The 23,673-nt window shown below is 35.6% G+C and overlaps 1 protein-coding gene and 1 pseudogene across 3 annotated transcripts in view; both read left to right on the top strand.

Annotated features, from left to right (window-relative positions):
* Nucleotides 1-7,508, top strand: part of LOC114088984 (ubiquitin-conjugating enzyme E2 W-like) — a 68,966-nt pseudogene extending 61,458 nt beyond the window's left edge.
* Nucleotides 1-23,673, top strand: part of Sik3 (SIK family kinase 3) — a 236,237-nt gene that overhangs the window by 103,610 nt on the left and 108,954 nt on the right. The window lies entirely within an intron of this gene.

Raw genomic sequence — 23,673 nt, 5'->3', positions numbered from 1 at the left:
TGGCAACACTTACCTATCTATGAGGAACTTGAACTATTAAAAAAAAAAAAAGAATGTAGAAAGAAAATATGCTGCTGGCACTGTAGACTAGACTCTTATATGGCCAGACTTCAGCAAATTAGTAAAATAACATCCTAAAATAAAAAATGAAAAGGGCTGAGTATGTAGCTCAGTAGTAAAAAGTATCTCTGGGTTCAGTCCCCAGTACCTTCCTTGGGATGAAATATCTTCTTTGTTTACTCCCATATTTTTCCTCCTGTGTCCTTTTTCCATTACCCGCAACGTAAGAGAATGTTCTTTGATTCATTGTACTCTCATTTGGAAGGGAGAGTGTGGATTATTTAGGTATCGGGAGGGAGAATTAAGATCTTCTCAACTTTTGGTCTATCTAAGGAAACTGGCATTTTTCTTCTTTTAGGTTCTTTAGTAAAGTCTTGTATTTTTCTTCATAAAATTCCCATACATTTTAGTAATCTGCCCCCCTCCCCAGCTTCTAATATTTTGTGGCTATTCTCATAAATTAGCAGTGTATTAGAAAATTACTGAATTTTTACATGCCAGGAATCTTATAATTTATTTTGAATTTAGATTTTACTTATCCCCTCAGAGCTTTAGTTTCATTACCCATGAAACAAAGGTGTAGGGTTAGAATAAGATAGTTCCAAGGATCTTTAGGGTTCTACTATTATATGGTTCTCAGTTGAGGTAACTTCTTAAAAATATATATACATATTTTATGATGTTAGTGAGAGTTGTCCTACCTAAACCATAGATAAACCCTGTGAACAAAACAACAAAAACCAAAACAGCTTTGTTCTCATGAGTTTTGACACACTGTTTTCTACATATTCTTTAACTTTTTTTTTTTTGAGAAAAAGGAAAAAAGTTTTATGGCTTTGCTAGCAAAGGAACACGGGACAGGACTCCTATCCCAAAGGCTGTAATTCTTTCTTTAACATCTTGAAGTAAAGAATGTTTAACTTTTTTTTTTTTTAATGTACTAGGGATTGAAACCAGGGACCTTTACCACTGAGCTATATCCGCAGTCCTTATTCATCTTAAAATTTCTATCTATCTATCTATTCATTTTTGGTGTCAGGGATTGAACCCAGGTGCTTTATCACTGAGCCACATCCCCACCCTTTTTCGTGTTTTATTTTGAGGCAGGGTCTCACTGGGTTGCTTACAACCTCACGAAGTTACTGAGGCTGGATTGGAACCTGTGATACTCCTGCTTAGCCTCTGGAGCTGCTGGGATTACTGGCATGCACCACCATGCCCAGCTAACATTTAAAAAATCATAATCAAAGGTACAATTTCTTATTCTGATTGAAGTGAGTTACTGCTGTTTCCTCTCCCATCATTTTAATTTGTTACTGTGCTAGTTTTATTGCATATTTCCCCTCTAAAAATAGATGGTCTTTATGTAAACCAACGTTTTTATAAATGTTTGTATCTCAAGTAAGTTTGGTGAATTTAGAGCAGGTGCTGTTAAGAGGGCTTCCCAGTACATGTTTATTCTCTTCCATGCTTCTGCCCCGAGAATCCAGTGTACAGATGTCAGAAGATTTCAATGGGAGGCGTCAGTAGTATTCTTGAAAAATTATTTTTATGTTTATTTTTGCTGGCTGGTGTCAGATGTTGTATTTGTTATATCTCAAGGTATATTCAATCCTAACCTAAAATATGTAACTCAGCACCAAACTACCTTTTATATCTTTTATAAAGATGTAGGATAAGTACATTCCATTAGATGCTTGTCAGGAATTTGTGTGTAATGACCAAATGAGTTTTAAGCCTAATTTGAATAGGGTTCCAGAAAATGAAGTCAGGGGAAAAGTTAGTGTGGCTCATAGTGGGGTGACACTTAGCTAGTGCCAGTTTGTTCATTTTAATTGGCTCTCTTGTTTATTTGTTTTGTGTTAAGACACACATAACATAAAACTTACCATCATAGCCATTTAAAAATATACTATCAATAGTGTTAAATAAAATTCATATTGTTGTACAGTTGATCCCCAGAACTTTGTTCATCTTGGAAAACTGAAATTCTGTCCATTAAACAACCCCTTATTTTTTCTTTCTTTAGCCCCTGAAAGCCATCATTTTACTATTTCTATGAGTTTGACCTAGTAGATTTATATATTATTTATTTATGTATTTGTTTATAACTTGTCCTTATTTATTCTAGGTAAATGGATTTTGAGCTTAAAAAGAAGAGTAATACAATAAGCCAGGAGCCACACTTCATAATTGCTTGGGTGTTGATAATGGCCAACTCTGAAGTTAGAGTATCAATCAGTCTTCTGTAATTCAGTTTGGAAATTGCTGTTCTTTTTGTTTGAGGAGGATGATGATAATGACGTTAGCTAGTGATAATAGCCAATGAGTCTTATAGTACTCTTATTGCATGTCTAAGGATGGAGGAAAAACCTGCTTCTTTTGGGATGAAAGAGAAGAGAGAAGTTTGAGTAGATGAACATGGGTAGAGATAGAAGAGAAATTGAGAGAGATCTTCATATTTGTTTTCTCTATTAAGTATTAGACTGGGTCATTTGTTGAAAGGTAGAGGTCTGAGGTTAGAAGGCTTAAAGAAATTGATAAAAGTTTAAAATTACCAGAAAATGGGGTAGAGGCCTGATCAGGGATGATGATGATGATTTTGATGATGATGATAGTAGTGGTAACAGTAGTACTAGTATTACTACTACTACTATTATTAATAATAATAATGAAAGCAACAATGACAATAGCAATAGTATGTACAGCTGGTATCACTAGTTATGTCTTCCATGTCAGCTACTATTCTAGTCACTTTACATTTTAATCAACTGAACTAAAATAGTTGTTACAGAGAAGAAACTAAATTGCAGAGTTGGGATTCCAATTTTATTCACTTGGCCCATCCTCAGTCTCTTTCCTCTTTCTTCTTTCTTCACTGTAAAGGACATTGAAATTGTCCATTAGACCTTGCAAGTAAAAGGTTTAGGGTGTAATTAAATAACAACAACAACAGCAAAATTTTTTCTTTAGAGAAAGGGGAAAGAGTGGATTGAAAAAAGCTTTATATATTTAAACTATAACAGATACATTGATACTTTTTTTCTTTTCAGAATAATTGGTGCTTTTGATGGGTTGCTCGCCTAAATGAAGTGAGCTGCCGTCCAGTAGGAACCCAGATCTGGTTATGTGACCTTAACAGGCAGAGGTACCTGAAATTATAAACTGATTGTCTCCCTAAAGCCTATGTCTGAAATACTGGCTTGGGGTTAATTCTAGGTCAGTGAATTTGTCTTATTATGCAGGAGTAAATGAGGCTTTTAAAAAATTTGTAGTTATTCTATTTGCTAATGAGGTATTACTTGTATTTCTAATCTAAACTAAGGACTATGTTTTATTTTGTTTCATTTTTAGCAATAGCTTCTCCAAATGTGGAATTTAGAAAAAGAAAACTCAGTTTCTCCAGTATTATAAATGCAGGTTTAAATTTCTTACATGTCTTTATTTGATGTATGTAAAGGTTCTTTTCAAAGATACAAGTGACTAAATGGGTGCATAGTTTGATGTAAAGCAGCCCAGAGCAGAATGAATTCTAGTGAACCATTCTACTGACTAGCATTTCAATGTCCAGATGGACAAATATCATATTGATTTACAACAGCAAACTCAACTATAAAATAATTAATTTCTAGACTGTAACTAATTTATATGAAGACCCTCATTACCCAGATGGGAAACTTCATTATTGCATTATGACTTAGGTTTACATTGCCTAAAACCAGAGAAAATGACTTTGATCCCCAGATCTGCACATGTCAGATCACTTATAATTCAGACTCAGCAGTTACCTTTTTTTAGCTTTACTTTGAAAATTGTTAACATATCAATAGGTTATGTATTTTATTCTCTTCCTTGTTATTATTATTATTATATTATTATTATCTAACATGTTGATTTTAACATTAGGAAATAATTGTTAAGGTTTGAGATGAAATCCAATATTGATGAATTCTGTTAAATCGGTAAATACAAACTGGTTTACAAGAGGGACTTGTTGCAAACTCTTTTCACATGTAGAAAAACTCTTCAGAAAGACATTTTTGAAGTTTTGCTATGGAGAAAGATTGTCAGTGAATTAAAAACAAACAAACAAACAAACAAAAAACCTTTTCATAGGTCCCTTCTTGGGAGTGTGGTAACTGGTACTTTTGGACTCTATACATAGAAATCCAAGTCTAGGAGAATGTCTCAGGATATAGCTATCTACGTTTTGTATCCAGAGCTATTAATTTCTTCATTATTAGAAGAAACCACAAATTGCATAATGGGCTTGGCATTTTGTTGGTGTCAAGAAAAGGATGATCTCAGAGGACTTGTAAGCCTGTGTTGGGATGTGTGATGTGTGCCTTTTTTCCCCCAAGTTTTTTGTTTGTTTCAACAGCCTAAGATATTTTTTGAAACTGTAGGTATTCCCAAGATAGCAAATCCAAATCAGTACACAGAACAGCCATTTTTGCCAGCACCAAAATGCATACTTTGCTGAGTTTTCTAATCTGAGCTCCAGAGTTTATACATAGCAAATTCTAACATCTGCCAAGTTCTGTTATGACCCAGAGGGGAATGAAATAGAGTAGAATGAAGAAATCTGGAAATGCATGCTGCCTATAGGGTAAACTGCATTTTGGAATTTGCTTCCATGTTGCCATCCCTTGTGGACCACTGTGATGTTTAACCGGCTGAGCTGGAAAGGTAATATATTGCACAAGATGAAGAACAGTAAATGGTCTGTCTGGTGGCTTGCTGTTAAGCCTCCCACCAGTGCCAACTAATAGCCATAATAGCCATTTCTCCTATGGGGTGTAAGAGTTTGGCTGTCATCTTTTTAGGAATATGGGGTAATTTGTAGCTATTGCTTTTAGCATAGTAAGGAGATATGACATTTATAGGGTTGCATCCTGGTGGTTTTCTTACTGCCTCATTACCCACTGGCAACCCCATGAACTGCTACTTTGAATCTGGAAAACTACTGTGGGTTAATTTTAAAAATTATATTATGAGTGTCTGTTACACACAAATGCATATAAATTTTGAATACGCTTGATTTATATTTTGCCAAAGAGAACTTGAATTTATCTCTGTTCACAATACAAAAAACTTAAAACATGGACCCTAAAAATAATGTGATTTTTTTTCTTTTTAAATCAGTAAAATTCCCTTTTTCATGGGTTGTAATGCAGTTCTCAAAAAGGTTTACAATATTTATAGGACATAAACCCCAATAATATTTGTAAGTATAAACAATATGGAGCACAAATTAGTGTCCTTAAGTTCCCTAAGATTTGCTTTATAAGAAGTATATTGGGGCTGGGGATGTGGCTCAAGTGGTAGTGCACTCGCCTAACATGCGTGAGGCCCTGGGTTAGATTCTCAGCACCACATAAAAATAAAATAAAGATATTGTGTCCACCTAAAAAGCTAAAAAATAAATATTAAAAAGCAGAAGTATATTGATTGAAGATATTTTCAAAGTATTTCCATTCAAGTGATATATAGTACTTTATATAACTGCCTTTAAAAATATAGATGTATTCCTGAAATTATTGATCAGTTTTTAATCAATAAACTGTCTTAAAATGAATGATGAGCTGGGCATGGTATTGCATGCTTGTAATACCAGCACTTTGGGAGGAGGAAGCAGGGGGACTGCAAGTTTGAGGCCAGCCACAGCAACTTAATGACCCCCCTTCCCCTTACCCCCATCTCAAAATAAAAAACATAAAGGGCTGGCAATATAGTTCAGTGGTAAAGTGCCTTTGGTTCAATCCCCATTACTGGGAGTAGGTAAGTTTGTTGTTGTTGTTTTAAGTAATATGGTCAATTAGATGAACAGAGAAATCCCTTTGGAGCATACACTTTTAAATGGAGCTAGGGAAGGGGGAAATATATGAATACATATAACATGGATGTGAAATTCTGAAATTATTATAAGGAAAATAATTGAAGTCCTGAAAAGATCAGAAAACATGATTTCACAAGGTAGATAGCATAAACTCATAAGGTGGTGTTTGTGCTGTTTCAAACTGGATTAGAACATAGGGAAGGAATACAGAAAATTTTAGTGCCCTAGCACAGTAGAGACTGCCCTGGGCATGATTGGAATCCTGGAGGGATAAAGTCCTCAGTGGATGAGTCAGAAAAAACCATGCTTCGGATGCTCTGGTTGCAGATTACCTATTATTTTCTTGAATCTGGGTTGAAAGGGGGAAAAAAAAATCTTTGTGTCACTGTGACCAAAATACCTGATAAGAGAAGGGGAAATTTATTTTGGCTCATGGTTCCTGAGGTTTAGTTCATGCTTGACAGACATTGCTCTGGGCCTAAGGTAAAGCAGAACATTGTGACAGAAGAGGGTGGTGGAGGGAAGTTTCCTCTCATGGCAGTCTGGAAGAGAGTGGAGGGATGTGGGGACAGAAGAGGAGAGGGAGAGAAGGGAAATCGGGGAAAGGGGCCACAGCTATACCTCACCTGCCTACAGTTATCACCCAGTCACTCCATTCAAACTGGATTGGACCAATTAGGTTATAGCTCTCACAATCTAATCATTTCATCTCTGAATATTCCTGTATTAACACAGGAGTTTTGGAAGGTACTCCTCATATCCAAACCATAACACTGCTTAAGCTGACACACATACTCATGTGAGTTGTCAGCCAGATTTCTTATTACCTGTGAGGGCTAAGAATCTCTAGCTGAAAACTTAGTGAAAGGGCTCCCTGTTGGTTGTGATCCTCAGTGTCTGGGGAGAATCAAATTCATATCTCTACAGAAGCATACTTTAGAGATAGACTTCAAGGAACTTTTATTATGGAAGTTGCAAGAAGTGTGAATTTGCACAAGAAAACAAGCAACTATCACTTGATTAGATGTGGAAGATTATATTTTCCAGGTAGGGCTACAACAATGTTTCTAGAACTGTGTGCTCTTCTAGAACCTTGCCCATAATGCTCTCCTGGACAGCAGAGGCCTAGGTACCTGAGCCAGGACTCTGTTCTCATCATTCCTCCAGGTGCTCTCCTGGATGGCAGAGGCCTAGGAGCTGGTGTCAGTGCAGAAACGACTACAGAAAGAATTGTTGGCTTTGCAAAATTACCCACCTCCAGGGATGACTTAAAATGAAGAGTGTTCAAATTCAATTACACAGTGTACTGTAGACTTGGAAGGTATACCGGGTACCTTATATGAAAGGGAAATTCTTCAACTTCTATATGTTTGGTCATTTTTATTGGTGAAAATACTCCCGTTCATTCTAATATTTATAGCAATGGTCGTATCTGTTTATCTATTTAACAGAAGACTGATCCCCAGAGCTCTCAGTGTAGTTAGTTTTTCTTAGCTTTCATTACTAGCATGCTTTTGAGCTGCAGAGAAAAGAGAAGACCACCAGGTAATTCTTTATGTGAACATGTAATAAGAATTCAAAGAAAACAAAATGGTGACACCATGTGTGAAATTTTCTATATCCTCACTTAAATAGAGTGAATTTTATACTTGAGTTCTCCCAAATGTTGAAATAAAAGATAACCAGTCATTTCATGAATGCCATTCATGAGTGCTGCACAGATATGAAAACTTAGGATAATTTTAGTGAGAAATACACAAGACCTAAAGGGAAAAAATGACAAAACTATAAGAACTGTGAAAAAAGCAGAGACACTTTAATGAGGAAATATATTGTTCTTAAAAAATGTAATTTTAGTAAGGATCTCATGGAATGATAGGGGTAGGTGTTTGAAAAGTCTGGAAAAAGTAGGTGACAGAAGCAAAGTTTGAATTTTGAACTCTAAAGATAATGTATGAGAATTACTCTATCAGGCACTGAGACATTAACAAGAGTAGATCACTCTATAGAATTATTCTATTTAGGCCCAGTTGTGTATGAGATTTAAATGCATTATAAAACATTGAGAAGGAGAAAGATTATTTAGTATCTAATTTTAGATAATTGGTAATTATCTGGGAAGGAAATAAGTTTACATGTTCACTTCATATATAAAATATTTCTTGTGGATCATTTAAAAATAACAATAAAAGAGAAAAAAAAATTTTCAAAGGGAAATAGAGTCTTTGTGTCCTTCATTCAACCTGTGCAGACCTTTGTGATTGCTGTGACCAGAAGAACATGATGGAAGTGAGATTATATGGTTTTTGAAGCTAAGTCCTAAAAATAGCACACATTTCTTCCTTATTTTCTTGGGATGCTCATTCTTGGAACCCATCACTGTGCTGTGAAGAAACACCTGGAGAGATCCATATGGAAAGGAACTGAGACCTTAGGCCAATGGCACCAGCTAGGTTCCCAGCTGACAGCCAGAACTAACTTGCTGCCTTGTAATTAAAAGCCATCTTGAAAGTGGATCTTCCACCCCCCTGTCCAGCTGACCTAAGGTGATGCCACATGGAACAGAGGCTAACTCTCTTCTCTGAGTCCTAAACAAATCACCCAATATATGAGCAAAAAGTGATGGTTGTTGTTTTAATCTATGAAATTTGAAGGTGGTTTATTACACAGTGATAGATAGTTACATTAGCAGTAACTATCAGTCTCATGAAGACTACGGATGTTTCTCATAAAAACTACAGAGATTTAGTCAGGTGTGGTGATATATGCCTGTAATTTCAGCTACTTGGGAGGCCAAGACAGGACGATTGCAAGGTTGAGGCCAGCATGGGTCACTTAGCAAGACCCTGTCTCAAAATAAAAATAAAAAGAGGTGGGGATCTAGCTCAGTGGTAGAGCTCCTCTGAATTCAATCTCCAATACTGCCCAGAAACAAAACAGAAAACAACAACAAAAAACTCCACCCAAAACCAACAAATAAAAACTACACACACACACACACACACACACACAGATGAATGATAACGATTATAAAGAAAAAATTAACAAACTTCAGGAGAGTGGTTTTTCTTTGGGTATGGAACTGTGGACTGGGAGAGCTCATAAAGACTTGTGGTTTATATACGACACATTTCACCGAAAAAAATTTTAAAGTGCATTGTTGAAAGAAACCATGCAGTGGTTCTTTTTCTAAGGAAAGAATTTTGGTAATGCAAATACTAGTTCATTTTTCCCCCCTGGTGCCATCCAAATGTTCTACCACTGAGCTACCTCCTCAACCAAATATTAGTTCTTAATTAATCTTTTGGCATGCATTCTTGCACAAAAAATCCTCCAGTCAATCTATTTTGAATTATTTTTTCAGAGTTTTTATATTATCCTTGCTAACTGGGAAATGTGCCTAGGAAGAAGGTGAAACTAGGAGAGTTCATCCACATGTTCAGCCTCAGTGGTCATTAGCCTTGTAATGAGAAATTAGGCCTCTTATCCTAGCTGTCTTGAAGTTGGCTTACTGTTGTTAAAAATAAGACTTTTTAGGTTTATTTATTTATTTTAGGTCAGCAATAAAGGAACACGCTCTTTTTTTCTTTTCTATTTTTTTTTTTTTTTGCCTCTCCCCAGCCTGAATCTGCTGTTTGTTAAAAACCTCCATGCATTGACATCTCTTCCTTTTCTGAAGTAATATGAAACCCAATAATTACACACAGACCTGACCTACTTTGGAGGAACGAGAGGACAAAGAAAGCCTAGCTTTCTTCGTCCTCTTTTGGTTAAAAGCAAAGATTTGGGATGTAAGGGCTAGAACTTTCTATATCCTTTATTCTTTGAGGAGCCCAACCAGATTGTCCTTTTCTCATACTCAGAAGTTTCTTTATGTATGTGCTGCTTATCCCCTGAAGGACTTGATGCTGAGGAAGCCACTGCATGTTTGCTGATCAGGAACTATTTGTTTGTTTCCCAAGGCACTGTTGCTCTGAAAAAAATAAGGATGAAAGAACCTCTTTATTTGCCTTTATTTTTAATTATCCTATTCTATGTGTTTGATTTTAAAACTATCTTAGTTTTTTTTAAAAAGAGGTATTTAGGATATAAACACACACCAATTTTTGATATTTGCTTTATTCATTGACTTTAAAAATAATAAAAGGTTTGGTTCATTATCCATTTGTAAAGTACCACACATGGGTCCTGGGTCCTGGGTCCTGGGTCCTGTACTCGATACTTACAACTTTACTAAAACTACTTTGTGTAATAAACACTGACCTTAGCCAAGGGAGATGACTCTCAGTGTCTGGAATATTGAGAACTGGAAGAGGATGAGAGAGTGTAGTACTGGTGTAAGGATAGCGACATAGAGATCAATGGACTAGAATCAAGAGTCTAGAAATAAAATCTTATGCTTATGGTCATTGATTTTTGACAGTGATTCCAAGACAATTCAATGGAGAGAGAAGAGTCTTTTCAACAAATGTGTTGGGATAAGTAGATATCTACATGCAAAGAAGGGGCGTTGGGTCCTTGCTTTATATCATACACAAAAACTAACTCAAAATGGGCTATAGACATACATGTAAGGGCTAATACTATAAAAATCTTAAAAGAAAATACAGGAGTAAACCTTTCTAATCTTGAACTAGGCAATAGTTTCTTAGATATGACATCAAAAGTACAAAGGACAAAGGGAAAAATAGATAAATTGGACTGTAGTAAACTTAAAAACTTTTTTTTGTTGTTGTTGCCGCAAACAATACTATCACAAAGTGAAAAGACAACCAATAGAATAGGAGAAAATATTTACAAATATTATAGCTGGTAAAGGAACTTATATTGAGTACATAAAACTCTTAACAACTTAATCCTAAAAAGACAATTAACTCAGTTGAAAAACAAACCAAAAATTTGAATGTCTGATTCTCCAAAGAAGGTATTCAGCTGGTCAGTAAACTTATAAAAAGATGTTCAACATCATTAGTCATTAGAAAAATGTAAAACAAACCCACAATGAGATACCACTAGCATGACTATAATAAACATATGGACAATAACAAGTCTTGGTGAGGATATGGAAAAAATTAGATTACTCTTGGGATTGCTAGTGAGAATGTAAAATAATGCAGCCACTTTTTGTCATTTTCTCAAGCCTCCAATGTATGACATTTAAGATCTACACCATAAGTAAAAGAAAGCAATCCAGTTGAGAAACCTTAAATATCCTACAACCACTTTCCCCTATTATTAATATCTTATATTAGTATAATACTTTTGTCATAGTTAAGGATCAATACTGGTACATTATTATTAACTAAAGTTCATATTTTGTTCAGATTTCTTTAATTTTACCTAATGTGCTCTCTTTGTGTTTTATTGCATTTAGTCATCAGGTTTCCTTGGGCTTTTTTGGCTGCAACAGTTTCTCAGACTTTGTTTTTGATGACTTTGAGAGTTTTGAGGAGTACTAGTCAGGGGTTTTGTAGAATGCCCCTCAAATGTAATTTATCTAATATCATTGCTATGATTAGACTGAGGTCACAGATTTTTGTGGGAATAAAACACTGCTAACAGGTGTAAAATACCATATTCTATCATATCATACGAAGAACTTTTACTACCAACTTGACATTACCATTGATAGTAACTTAGTCACCTGGTTGAAGGGGTATTCACCAGGTTTCTCCACTGTAAAGATGCTTTTTTCTTCTTTCTAATACTGTAGTATCTGGAAGGAAATTATTAGATACACATGCTTTTGATAGCATTTTTGCAATTGGCAAAAGCAACTTTGTTTTGAAAACTAATGAGCTTGACATATTTACTTTCTCAGTCAGAGAGCTTATCTATGTACACACAGAAAGGATTTGCTGCAATAATAAGTTAGGGCCAAAGCTTTTCTCAAGAAAAAGCTTTAGATCTGTTCACATTCTTGAACTCTCTAAACAGCACATACTTGTTACAGTTTCTGTGGGTCAGGAGTCCTGGTATGGCTTACCACGTCCTTTTCGCTGAGATTCTTAGAAGGTTGCAGTCATGGTATTAGGTGAACTGCATTTTCACAGAGGCTTATCTAGGAAAGAATCCACTTCCAAGGTCACTCAGATTATTGGCAGAATGTATTTTCTTGTGGCTTTGTGATTGAGAAACCCCGCTTTTTGCTAGCTGTTGGCTAAGGGCCACCTTCAGGTCATATAGAGAGAGGCCTCCTGCAGGTCTTAGAAGCCACCCACAGATCCTTTCCCTCTGGGTTGCACTGACATGACTGTTGTCTTCATCATACCCTCTAGCTCCACATGAAGGTGGGGAGGAGATGATACAAAGGCATGAATATGTGTGTATTGGAATAATTGGGGTGTCTCCTTAGGATTTGTCTGCATACATAATATAACTTGTGTAGAGATTATTTAATTTTGAGTAGGACTGCATCTGGTGATCTGTCTTTTTTAAATTTTTAAATTCTAATTTGTTATATATGACAGCGGAATGCATTACAATTCTTATTACATATATAGAGCACAATTTTTCATATCTCTGGTTGTATACAAAGTATATTCACACCAATTCGTGTCTTCATACATGTACTTTGGATAATGATGTCCCTCTCATTCCACCATGATTTCTAACCCCATGTTCCCTCCCTTCCCCTCCCACCCCTCTGCCTTATCTAGAGTTCGCCTATTCCTCCCATGCTCCCTCTCCCTACCCCACTATGAATTGGCTTCCTTATATCAGAGAAAACATTCGGCATTTGTTTTTTTGGGATTGGCTAACTTCACTTAGCATTATGGTGATCTGTCTTAATGTAGTGAGAAGAAAAAACTTTATAATAATTGGCACTAGGTAAAATGAAAATAGGTAGCAGAGATTTAATGGAGCATATCAGCAGAGGATGAGGAAAGAAGTTGGAGAAAGGTTGAAGTACTGTGATATATTTCCCTATTTCAGAATTTTGCCAGCTAATGCTGCCTACTTTCATGACTAGTCATTTTACTGTGTTTATATTTAAAAGCTCATTACTATAAAACCTAGTTTTGAGAAGCAGCAAAACAGCATAGTTAATGGCTCAGGTTCTTCACTGCCTGGGTTGAAATCCTGCCTCTGCAACTTTCTGTTGTATAACCTGGGTAGATTTCTTCCTTGGTATATGCCTCAGAAAATTCTGCAAGATAAGAATAATCATAGTACCTGCTTTTTAGTGTTGTTATGTGAATTAATAGTTAATTATTGTTCAGTTTTTCAAGTGCGATAATGGTTTGTGGTTATATTTTTAAAAAGAGAATGAATTCAGCTGGGTATGGTAACACATACCTGTAATACCGGTGACTCTGGGAGGCTGAGCAGGAGGATCACAAGTTTGAGGATAGCCTTAGCAACCTATCAAGAGCTTGTCTAAAAAATGAAAAGGGCTGGGATGTGGTTCAGTGTGAGAGCACACTTGTGTCCAATCTTTATACCCTGCCCATAATATTGTCTAAGATGTAAAAGAGGTCTCAACATACAGTGTAATAGGTTGATTTTTGCTTAAACTGTGGATACTTTTAGTGTTTCAAAAAGCCCTTCACTATTATTAACTATATTCAGTTTTTTAGTCAATTAGTACAGTTAATAGTTTTTTCAAAATATTTTTTAGTTGTAGATGGACATGATTTATTTATTTATTTATTTATTTTCATGTGGTGCTGAGGATGAAACCAATTGCCTCACACCTGTAAGGCAAGTGCTCTACCACTGAACTACAACCTCAGCTCATGATAGTTTTAAGTAAAATTCTTGGAGCTCCTGTAGCAGCTTTTTGAAATTCTAAACTTGTGCTCTAATATCAATTTAGGAATCTCATGGAAGGTCAGTATTGAGGATGTATGTAATCTGCTAAAGGAAAGCAGACATTCTTGTTAAATGTTAATTCTGTTATATTAAGCATGTATTTAATGTCATTGTGTTTTGACATTTAATGTGGTTATGTCTAATCCACGTAATAGTGAGTTATATTTTAATGGAACCATGAATCAATTTTTTCTACAGCAGTGTCTTTTTAAAATATTATTTATTTATTTAGCTGGACACAATATCTTTATTTATTTTTATGTGGTGCTGAGGATGGAACCCAGGGTCTCGCACATGCTAGGCGAGTGCTCTACCACTGAGCCACAACCCCAGCCCCTACAGCAGTGTTTTTTTAAATCAATAATCCCAAACCTATCTATAAAATAAATATTAGAAATTTGAGAATCAATTAATGTTTACCAGACTTTCCAGGGATTGATTTGAGTTATATAAATATACTATTCATCACATGAAATGCTAAAATTCATTATGGAAATGAAATTTATTTTAATTGAAAATGTAATGGTTGCTAAATATAAGGAACTCATTGAATCTAGAGTAAATGCAAAAAGCCATCATACAAAGAAAGCATTCCCATTTTGATGAAATTCCAGAGGGATATCATCTGCCAGCTGTGTTGGTATGCAGCTGTGATTAGGAAAGCCCCTCAGAAGGTAGTTGATTCTAGAGTCCTGCAGGGCACAGGGAAGCTGGCTTTTTAACCTTGGATTACATAGGGGAAACAGCCCAGTACCATAACCATTCAGACTAGGAATAGATGGTTTGACAAAGATGCACCTCTTTACAATTAACTTTACAATTAACTCACACTCCTGGCCTCTTAAGAATGCATGACAAGTAAGATTTAGAAATAAGGAGGGTAAGATGCTGATAATGGAGATTGCTTCCTGTTTTTCTTTAGTTTCATTGTCAAATAATGGGGAGATGTCAAAGATAAAAAATTCAGAAAATTTTTCAACCATTACTGTGTTCCCTCCTCACTCAAACTCCTGCTATTTCATGCAGACTATCTTATTGGACCTTGGGGGCATATTAATACAATTTGAAACAATTTAATACAGATACCATTGCTGGTTTTATTCACCAAAAACAGCATTGCCATTGTAAGGTTAGTAGATACCAATGTAATAAGTCCTCCTAGGGTAGGTTTAAGAAAGTTTTGTTATGACAGATGAGTTAAACCTGCTTTTCAGCTGATGCTTTAAAAAGTTTTAGTATTCTAGGTGCTGTATCTAAATGTACTAAACAGTACTCAGGCTCCTTGACAAATGCTGTTCTTGGGAAGATCATAATCCTTCTGTGAGTCCATGTTATTTTTACCTATGAGTTGGCACTCCAGGAAAGAGTAGCATGCACTTCATTAAGAACATTCATCTTGAAATTCATTCAGCTTTCTGCTTCTTTCTTACCTCATTTTCAGGCCACGTTGCCAAGTTCTTTCACCACATGTCTAATCTTTCTTCTTTGGGACTAAAATCTAATCTTTTATATAGTTTAATTTTCCACTACAACTATTAAATTTTCTTTGGGTTCTGTAACAATGATTATTTTGTCTTTATGCCACTTTTTTAAAAAAATATTTTTTAGCTGTCGATGGACTTTATTTTGTTGTTTTATATATGGTGCTGAGAATCTAATCCAGTGTCTCACACATTCTACCACTGAGCCACAACGCCAGTCCTATGCCACTTTCTTAGATATTGTTCTTTGCCACTTTAAACTGTTAGACCTTCTTCTTAAATCATTTAGTTCTTACCCTATACTTACCCATCTCTAATACTTTTTGAAGCATCTCTTGGACTGGGGATGTAGCTCAGTGGTAGAGTGCTTCCAGCATGCAGTGAGGACCTCAGTTTCATCCCAAGCAAGCCCTCCACCCACCCCCAGCATCTTCCCTCCAAGAAAAAGAGTATCAAAAGCACCTCTCATTTGCCCAACATTCTTCTTCAACCCCTTGTCTTCTTTTGCTCTATTCAAGTTTCAGGGCATCATTTTTTACCGACTTTCTAACCTTAGAATTAAGCCATGCGTTGTATTTTATAAAATATCTCTCTTTTAAACCTGGAGTTTGTCAATATAAATGCCTGAAAATGAGACATTGAATACTGATACTTTGTATCAGATTCTTAACTGATTTTCAGTGTTACTGTCACCTCCATTTTTTCCTCCTCTCTCTCTCTCTGTCTCTCTCTCTCTCTTTCTTTCTTTCCAAACATCTTTTTGTTTCAGTTCATTTAAGTGGTCGATGGACAGGCCAAGAGTTGATTTAATATACTATAAACCATACAAAACATTGTTGGCACTTTGTAAATGTTAAAATAACAACAATAACAACAGTAAAAATGTCAGTGTGCCTAAGAGAGTTGTCTATGATGTTAGAAACACATCTAGGACTTCTGCTCTCTAAGAGGGTAAATGTTAACCAGATGGGAATTATTGGAACTGAGAAATCATTTCCTTTTTGTCTTTGAAAATTTCCCTTCTATGCCTTGAATTTCAACTAATCACCAGAAAATTTCCTTTGCTTCAGACACCACTTATTAATTATGCACAGTGTTCTAACTTAGAAGTGCTCAAGAATAATACATGTTCCGTGGTATATTTTCCCACTTTTGATAAGACCTCCATTCTCAATCATGCACACATTGTAAATGCACTAGCTATTTTATATTCACCCTGTAATCCAGCTCAGAGAAGTTCAGAAAAAATGGAAGTTCAACTGCTCACTTATCAAATACTGGATATTTTAAATTATGGTTAAATGCTTACTTTGGGGTTCATTCAGAACTGATAGGCCCTTTTCTTTGTCGGCCATGTTGAGTCCTCTTGTCTGGATTTGGCCAGTTCCCTTCTATCCCAGCCATTCCTTAGGCTTGACAACTGAATGTTTTTAAACGGTTGTGATTGGTGTATAAAAATGAATAAAATAATCAGTTCTTTCCTAATATCTATCTTTGGTTTGTTTTTTAATACTTGATTTAACTGTTTATTAAAAACTAAAATAAGGACTCCAGTTGAGCAATTGGTTTCAATGCAGAGGTTAGGATCATCCCAAGATGGTGGCTAGCCTACCTTCTGACCTTGGCCATGTGGTGCATTATTAATCATGGTCGTTTAGTGCCTGGGAAGTTTAGCTTAAGACCCAGCTTATGTAGTTTGTGTTGGTTTGGGGTTTCATTAAACCCATTTTTTCTGAAGATAATTCTATTTTCTTGTAAGTTTAAAAGAAAAAAATTTCATCAAGGCTGGTTTCAAATACATTTAAGTTCCTTTTCAAGCCAACTATTCCCACCTTGGTCCTATAAAAGAATTAAGCCCTACAGAAAAAAATAAAACAAAACAAACAAACACAACTTTTTTTTTCTTTTCTTTTCTTCCTCCATAGCTTTGTTGAGGTAAAATTAAAGTACAATAAAATGTATATATTTGAAGTATGCAATTTGAAATCATGCAGACTGTGTTTCCTGCATGATTTATTACATTAGAAATCAATCACCTTAAGATATATAGAACCTCACCTTCACATGTCAACTATTTTAAAATTAAATGGCACATGTTTTAATATCTCAGAGGTCAAGGAAGAAAGTATAAGAAAAGTAAATAAAAAGTACTTTGAACTAAGTGATAAGAAAGGCTTAACATATCAGGATCTCTGGGATGAAATAGTACTCATATGAAGATTTATAACTTGAAATACTTGTATCAGAAAGAAGCTAGAATAACAACCAAATTATTTTCAAATTATGTAGAAGGAAGGAAAAAATAAAAATGCCAGTGACTATTTTCTCAATTCTCCCAAATATGGAACCATTCTAAGTGCGTAGGAGAGAAGTTGGCCACATTACATATAGTGATGCATTAGGGCAATTGTTCTCAAAATTGATTCTTTCACCCCAGAGTCTCTAAGATTCTTTTTGTGGGTCTTCAATGTAAAATTGTTTCATGAAATTGCTAAGGTAGTCTTCATTTTTCAGTTTCTCTTCTAGTTATAACATGAAGAATCCATGTTATAATTTCCAGAGACTACATGTTATGTGATGATGTAGTTGGTCTGACAGTGTGCTTTGTATATACCTTTTAGAGTTTTGTTTTAATTTCCAATTTTAATTTATTTAATTTCAAAGTCAATATTAAAATGTACCACCTATATAAACCAAACTTCTTTGAAGGTTCTCAGTAATTTTTTTTTTCCCTCAGTGTCTTTTAAGAGGAGCTCTGAGACCAAAAAGCTTGAGAGCTGCTGTTGTAGGGCTGTAAGGCTTCCTTCTCTTAAAGAGCCCCTCACATGGCCAGTAGTGAGCTGCTCAGGGGTCGGGCAGTGCAGTAAACCAGTCACTTGTTCAGTAAGCAGTTTTCAATGGAATTAAGTTGAGTTCTTAGAGTATAACTTTTGAGACTTTGAGATTCTCTCCCAAGGCAGTATTTGAGCATTGAGTACTCTGTGGCTTGGGAAGTTTTCTATGAGGTATGGAACTGGCAAATCTCATTATCGAGTCAACCTTTTCAGAAGTCATCTTTATGGAATGTGTCCTTTAACTGTTAGATTAATTATCTAGCTTATTTGCATCACTTGGACTAGTCCTGTCTACTAAAATGAGGGATAAATAAATATATGTACACACATGTACATATATTCTAGCAATACTAAGAATTTCTAATCATATTTAAACAGTAAAAAAAAATGGGAAATTAGTTTTAATAATGTATTTTATTTATGGGCTGGGTTGTGGCTCAGTGGTAGAGTACTTGCCTACCATGTGTGAGGCACTGGATTCGATCCTTAGCACCACATAAAAATAAAAAAGTAATGTTGGGCTGGGGATGTGGCTCAAGGGGTAGCGCGCTTGCCTGGCATGCGTGCGGACCGGGTTCGATCCTCAGCACCACATACAAAGATGTTGTGTCCGCTGAAAACTAAAAAATAAATATTAAAAAATTCTCTTTCTCTCTTAAAAAAAAAAGTAATGTTATTTTATTTAGCCTAGTATCCAAAATATTATCATGTTTACATATAATTAATAAAGCTTATAAATGTGATAGTTTACATTCCTTTTTTAGTACTAAATATTATATATTTGGTTTATATTTTATTTCTGTATTATGTAGACTAGCCACATTACAAATGTTTGGTAGTCACGTGTAGCTGGTGACTACTGTATTAGATTATACAGGTCTAGATCACAATGTGATTCTAGAACTGACCTGAGAATGATCTAGAGTAGATACGCTTTGAAACAGAAATAGAGAATAAAAATTTTGCAACAGATGTTAATATAAAAATGTAACTCATTGAACAAAATTCACAAGGGCAAAACATTTATCTGCCTAAATTTTAAGACATTTCAAAGAGAAGTAAAGCTTCTTTCCTTAAATGAATATTGAAAATTTTTTTCTATAGCTATGAAAATGTTTGTTCTTCCTTCTTAAAAGCATACAGACTATTTACTATATTATGTGAAATTATTATACATGTATCTGTATACCCATTTAAGGGAAGTCTTTTGAGAGAAATTTAAGTTCTTGTGGTCTTTGTGTTTACTGTCTAAATGATCTTTTTACAAAATGTCCATTTATCATCCCATAGCCCTGAAATCCGACCATCAGGGCTTTATTTTTGATGGAGAATGGTGAGGAGGAAGGTTGGTTTGTTTTGATCCCAATAATGAACTTCTCCCTGGTTCTTTGTCTTTTATTTTGTCACCTTATCTTGCCTGTGAATGTTGTATCAGAATATGCAAGTGAATTATTGCCTGTTGTTGGGAAGAAACCACTATTTTTTTCAACTTTATTCACTATGAGCATTACTTTGCTTGTAAAAATGAGGGGAGAATAAAAGACTTATGGTTTTAGAAGTGAAAACTAAAGGGAGGAAATGGCTGTTTTTTCGCCTTCTAGAATGAATAATAAAGAACTATGACTTTGGCATGATCTGAATTTAATTTTTTTCCTTACCATATGCCAAATTAAAAGGAAGAGTTTGTTGAAAGGAAATGTCTTGAGGAGAGAAATTCTTAAGGACTTTCACATTCTGTATCTGTTTAGCAATATATTTGATGCAGTGCCATGATTAATTAACATTATTAGAGTGTCAATTCACAGAATCATGTATTTTGTAAGATGAAAGAATTCTGTGTAGAATAGGTGGACTTAGGAAATAATAGCCTCTTAGTAATGTGTTGGAAATTGCTTTCTTGTTATAATTTCTGTTTCTGTGTGTGTGTGCATGTGTGTCTTGTGAATTATAGATTTTTCAGCTCCAATCTAAAAACATGTTCTTTGAGAGTTTGTCTTCTATTTATCTACTGATTTACTTTTGCTATAGGCACATTTTTTCAAGCAGCTAGTACATACTTTAAGCTAAACCCTATGTTAGATAGACTCCAGTAATCTGTAACTGTGAAATTCTTGTTCATTGTTCTGTTCAGGTATTCTCAAAATAATCATACCTGCATGCTGGCTCCCTGCTCTCTGACTTAGTATTTTCTATATTCCGTTGTGTGTGTTTGTTTGCTTTTTAGAAAACGTCCCTTTTCCAGTTTGTAGCTAAGGTAGGACCTGAACTTCAGGGAGTTGCCTTCCACATTAAGTTGTTCTATCAGGCAGTAGTGTGGTTGCCAAATGGCACTAAGTGTTGTTCTTGGGTGTTATAGTCCTTAGTGGGGACTGCAGGGGAGCCTGGCCTGCTGTGAAGAAGCCGGCTGCTCTCTCTGGCATAGCCCTTAGGGTCGGGCCTTGCTATGGCTCAATCTGACTTTCCTGAATGGAATGCAGTTTTCCCCAGCTCTGTTCCTTCCATGTTCTTCCCACATCAGCTGGCAGCAATCAGTTAGTTATGAATGTTGCCCACAAATTGTTAGCTATTTTTCTTTTTGGCCCCCCCAACTTGCCTCTTGAATAAAGAATCAATGTAATTCGGATCCAGGATTATGTTGCTTAGTGAAGCAAATCTAATCTTTGCCAAAGATTGCCTAAAATTTAGGGCTTGAGTCCAGAAAACATTAAAATAACAATAGTAGTATCTGTAATTAATACATACAGTAGTGTGCCCCCCCACCCCCATCAGTGGGTGATACATTCTGAGATCCCTAGTGGATGCCTAAAACTTGAGATAGTACCAAACCCTGTGTATACTATGTTTTTTTCCTATGCATACATATTGTGATAAAATTTAATTTATATATTGGGCACCATAAGAGATTGACAGTAGCTAATAATTAAATAAAACAGTATAACAAGTACACCGTAATAAAAACTATGTGAATGTTCTCTATCAGAATTTTGTACTACATATCTTAGCAACTTCAGCATACAATTTCTTTTCTTATTAAGATGAGAACTTGGTCCTATTCCACTGTATGGCTTCTCTTGAAAGTGTTCATCATGTCATACAGTGCGTGGTTAACTCTTCTTTCTGGCATCTCCAAATTGCCAGCATCATGGTTTTTGTGCTTCAGAATCATTAGTAAGTAAAATAAGGGTTGCTTGAGCACAAGCACTGTGATTTTATGACACTTGATCTGATAACCTAGTTGGCTGCTAAGTGACTAATGGACGAATAGCATATACAGTTAGATATGCTAGACAAAGGGATGATTCCTGTCACAAACAGAATGGTACCGGATTTCATCATGCTATTCAAAATGGTGTGCAGTTTAAAACTCATGAAAGATTTATTTTTGAAAATTTCCATTAAATATCTTTACTCCATAGTTGACTGAGGATACCTGGAGCTGCCAAGAGTGAGTTGCAGATAAGGAGGGTCCCACTGAATTGCATGATGAACACTTTCCAGATATTATGCTAATCATTCATTAACTTAGTTAACTCTCAGCAACCCTTTAAATGAGGTTCCACTGTTGCCAATATTTTATAGAGAGGGAGCTACAAAAAAAAAAAAAAAACTTGCTCAAGTTAAGGAATAATTTAAAGGTTTGGAATCTAAGTATCTTGACTCCAGAATTCTTGCATTTGGTACTCTATTAAATTGTTGGGCAAAGCTTCACCTTTGAGTGTTTTGTGAAATTTGAAATCTCAGTGCACTGAAGGATAGATAGAATTTAATGTTTGTTTGTTTTGTACTGGGAATTGAACTAGGGAGCACTCAACCATTGAGCCACATCCCCAACCCTATTTTTGTATTTTTAATTTAGAGACAGGGTCTCACTGATTTGCTTAGTGCCTCGCTATTGCTGAGAAATTTAATGTTATAAAATTTCTGTTTGTCAGGCCTACTGGCATATGCTTGTAATTCCAGCTACTCGAAAGGCTGAGGCAAGAGGATGAACAAAATTAAGGCCAGCTTGGACAATTTAGTGAGACCCTGTTTCAAAGAGCTGGGGATATAGCTTAGTGGTTTAGTGCTCCTGGGTTTATACTCACTGTAGTCTCCCCCAGAAGATAAGAATGAGTTTTAGTATTGTTATGATTTAGATGTGGTGTCCACCAAAAGCTTATATGTGAGTCAATGCAAGAAGGTTTGGAGGAGAAATGATTGGGCTATACTCTTAACCTAATGAATTAATCCCTAATGGGATTAACTGAGTGGTAACTGGAGGCAGGTGGGATATGGCTGGAGGAAGTGGCTCATTGGAGGCATGGCTATGGGGTATATATTTTCTATCTGGAGGGTGGAGTTTCTCTCTCTGCTTGCTGATCATAATATGAGCTGCTTCCCTCCACCACACTCTGGCATAATGTTCAGCCTCAACTCAAGCCCCAAGAAATAGAGTCTGCTGACAATGGACTGAGACTTCTGAAACTGTGAGACTCCCCAAATAAACTTTTCCTCCCCTCAGTTGTTCTGGTCAGATCTTTCAGTCACAGTAGAGAAAAAGCTTACTATTAACAAGTTTATAGGACTGTATTCCCTTTATGTGATGACAGATGCACTTGTCATAGAATGTAAAACCATATATATATATATATATATATATATATATATATATATACATATATATATATATACACACACACACACACCACTATATACATACACTATACCTTTATATTTATTAAAGTATAATTTTTATTAGGTATACGGCATATAAGCTCTTAATACCAATTTTACTCTAATAGATGATTAGATTTGGCTTTCTATTTACTTTAAAAGTATTAGGGCTCAGAAAACAAATGAAACTCAGAGTCCAATGTGAATCACAGGCCCTACAGTATGACTCCTCCAATTACAGTATAATATGCTCTCTTGAGAATGAAATAGTACAAAAATTTGGTCATTTTTCTTGGCGACTTCCCCCACCTTCCATCAATGCCATCAATTAGTAGCATATGAAAAAGATGGGGGTTTCAACCACAATCCCTTGTCTATACCCCCATTGTTAAGATCAACACTAGTGCTTAGTACTTTCCAACCTTTTGCACATTGCAACGTTCACAGAGAATTGTGTTAATTCTGGAGTGAACAGATGTGGCTCCCTGAGACTGGAGGTATTCCATTGTCACTCACAACCCATTTCCAGCACACCTGATCATTGGTTTGTGAGTTTCTAAGCTTGTTAGATTTATGAAAGTATTTTGGACACTACCAAGTGCCGTGCATATTTAAGTTTTTTTTTCATTAAGACTCAGGTATTCATTCTATAAAGAGACATGGTTGTAATGATAACTTTGTTTTGGGAGCTGTCCTGAGAGAAGCAGGAGCATATGCCACACCAGTTGCTGTAGTTAATGTTCTGTATGTGATCTGGCAGTGGCAAGGAGAAGTAGTTATGTGAGTGGTCAAGGGTCATGTGGCTCGAGATTTTCTTGTAGGAGATCAAACAGTCAGTAAGATTTGTTAATGATTCTGCTGTTTCTCCTCATTAAATTCTCCGCTTTTCAGCCTGTCCACTACTTTATATTGTCAAATTCTGACGTCTAGCCAGGCACAGTAGTGCATTCTGTAATCCCAGCAACTTGAGAGGCTGAGGCAGGAGGTTTGC

This window comes from Marmota flaviventris, chromosome 9 (genome assembly GCF_047511675.1).
Source record: "Marmota flaviventris isolate mMarFla1 chromosome 9, mMarFla1.hap1, whole genome shotgun sequence".
Classification (NCBI taxonomy): domain Eukaryota; kingdom Metazoa; phylum Chordata; class Mammalia; order Rodentia; family Sciuridae; genus Marmota; species Marmota flaviventris.
The sequence above is the reverse complement of the archived record's forward strand: the minus strand, read 5'-3'. Positions and strand labels throughout refer to the sequence as shown.